Below are 3,107 nucleotides of genomic sequence, written 5' to 3' on the forward strand. Positions count from 1 at the left end.
CCCCGTTTTAAACGGTTTTAATTTTATATTTAGTTTTAATTAAAACTTCTGTATGTTTTATGCTCTTAGCTGTATTTATTTTAATTATTGTAAGCCTCCTTAAGTCCCACCTCTGGGAGAAAAGTGGGATATAAATTAACAATAATAATAATATGGGGAAATATCGGCAGCATTGCTGCTTCCCAGGAAGTAAGGCTCCCATTCCTGAGCCCTGAAGGACACTACATTAACTGCGATACCCGTGTTTGCAAAAGGATCAACGTCTGCTTATCATTCATGGCCTCTTAGGTGTTAGGGAGGGGAGGCTGCTCAGTGGGCAGAGCATCTGCTTTGCATGCAGAAGGTCCCTGCTTCAATCCCCAATGGCATCTCCAAGCAGGGCTGGGAGAGACTGCTGCCTGAAACCCTGGAGAACGGCTGCCAGTCAGTGCAGGCAATGCTGAACTAGATTAACCAATGGTTTGACTCAGTCTAAGGCAGCTTCCTACAACACCTGGTATAGCACAATGGGGAGAGCTGGGCTGGGAGTCCAGAGCCTGTGAATTCAAATCCCACTTGTGTCACCTGGGCATCAAGGGCCAGCTAAGGATCACCCCCACAGTGAGTGGCTCAAGGGTTACATGCCCTGCCAGCTGTGCAGCCCTGGGCAAGCTGCAGAGTCCCAAGGAGCCCAGTTGCCCCCCAGCTGGCAGTTGCAGACAAGGAAAGGGCTGGCTTATGCAGCTGTGCCAAGCTGAGCAGGCCCTAGCCAGCTGGGGAAGACTAGCCTCAGAGGGAGGCAATGGGAAACCCCCTCTGAATACCCCTTACCATGAAATCCCTATTCACAGGGTCACCATAAGTCGGGATCGACTTGAAGGCAGTCCATTTCCAAACAGCGCAAGGTAGTGTACACGGCTCTCCCTCTTCCCATATTATCGTCACACCAACGTGTGAGGTAGGGCAGGTTGAGAGTGGATGACTGGTCCAAGGTCACCCAGTGAGCTTCATGACTGAGAGCGGTTTTGAACCCTGGTCTCCTACGCCCTGAGCCACATTCACACCATACATTTTCCCACTATTATTTCCCTTCAAACAGCCATGGCTTCCCCCAAGAATCCTGGGAAGGGTAGTTTGTGGAAGGTGCTGTTAGGAGACCCCAATTCCCCCCCCCCACAGCTACAATTCCCAGACTTCCCCAGGAAGAGGGAATGACTGTTAAACCACTTTGGGAACTGTAGCTGTGCGAGAGGGAATAGGGGTCTCCTAACAACTCTCAGCACCCTTCATAAACTACAGTTCCCAGGATTCTTTGGGGGAAGCCAGGACTGTTTAACATGGAATAATCGTGGAATAAATGTGTGCTGTGAATGTGGCCCGGGTCTGACTCCCTAACCACTCCACCGCACTGTCTCCACTCCACTGTATGGCAAGGGAAGAGAGGAGGAAGCCCTAGAACTTCTGTGATCTTCACAACCTATAATTTTATTTTGGCCTTTTCTGTGTGTCTCTCAACTGTCCCAGAACACAAGATGCAATGTTCTGAGTGCTGATCACGAGGGCCCTGCCAGCAACAATCTGAGTTCCCTGAGCATGGGTCCTTAAGTAGCCAGGACAGCATCATCCGCACAGAATGGGGAAATGGCAGCATGCGTACAGTAACCACATGACTTACAGAAGAGCCAAAAAATGTGTAGGAAAATTCCCCAAACCACTCAATGAAGACTGAGCATGCTCGGTGGGCAGAATGCTGATGGTGTTCGGAGAGAACAAAACCTGGGAGGGATGAGCGGGAGAGGGAGGGACATGTAATGGGGTATTCTGGAAAAGAGCATGGCTAGCTGGCATCCTGAACAGGAGCGTTCCATACTGCAACATTTTTTTGCAGGTCCACAGAATAACGGCCAAGTTCCAGAGTGTGGAGCCTTTGGCCACTTCCACTCCCAGCTAACTTCAGAATAGCAATGCTGCAGCCGAGCTAAAGGTCTATAATATGGGAGCCACTCAGGTTTAGAGGCGGCCAAGCAAACTGCTTAGGGGTGGGGGGTCAGGAAGGAAAATGCAAGGGGAGGAGGCTACTGTCTTCAGACCTGGCTTGATGCTTTCACGGAAGCATCCGACTCCAGCCCAGAGAGAAACAAAAGAGGCTCACGGCCCCGTCAAGAGGAATGGCTCTATTGGGGCAGAAGCTTTCGTACAGTGAAGTGTGCTTCATCAGATGCATAAACTGTAACCCTCGGGTGGCAAGGAGGGGCGTGTGTGGGGCATAATAAATCTTTTAGGTCTTGAAGGTGCTTCCCAAGACCCGCAGTGTTTTCGCTGCTGCTACAGACTGCCATGGCTTTCCCCAGCCACCAGGGAAACAGGATGTACTTTTGGGAAAGTGACAGAGCATCTGCTTTGCATGCAGGAGATCCCAGGTTCAATCTCCCACATCTCCAGGTAGAGCTAAGAAAGACTCTGAAGGGCCACTGCCAGCCAGCAGACAGTACTGGGCTAAATGGACCCTGTGCCTATCGCTGAGCAAGGGTCAACTGTTCTCAGCAAGCAGGAAAACAGGAGAATCCTGGCTCCCCGTTTGTTACGAGCCTCCGCAGCATTCAGCCATCGCCATCCACCCTCCCACTCCGCTTTACCATAGAATCAGAGAATAGCAGAGTTGGAAGGGGCCTATAAGGCCATCAAGCCCAACCCCCTGCTCAATGCAGGAGTCCAAATCAAAGCATTCCCGACCAGTGGCTGTCCAGCTGCCTCTTGAAGGCCTCCAGTGTTGGAGAGCCCACCACCTCACTAGGTCATTGGTTCCACTGTCGTATGGCTCTAACTGTTAGGGAGTTTTTCCTGACGTCCAGTCGAAATCTGGCTTCCTGCAACTTGAGCCCATTATCTGGGATGATTGAGAAGAGATCCCGGCCCTCCTCTGTGTGACAACCTTTCATGTACGTGAAGAGTGCTATCATCATATCTCCCCTCAGTCTTCTCTTGTCCAGGCTAAACATGCCCAGTTCTTTCAGTCTCTCCTCATAAGGCATACCAGACAACTTTAACACACATGCGCCTTGACCCCCACTGAAGGCAAGACACTCCCGCTCCATTCCTTCCCAACTGGCTAAACACAAAAACCATCC

Source organism: Rhineura floridana, chromosome 9, assembly GCF_030035675.1.
Source record: "Rhineura floridana isolate rRhiFlo1 chromosome 9, rRhiFlo1.hap2, whole genome shotgun sequence".
Taxonomy (NCBI): Eukaryota; Metazoa; Chordata; class Lepidosauria; order Squamata; family Rhineuridae; genus Rhineura; species Rhineura floridana.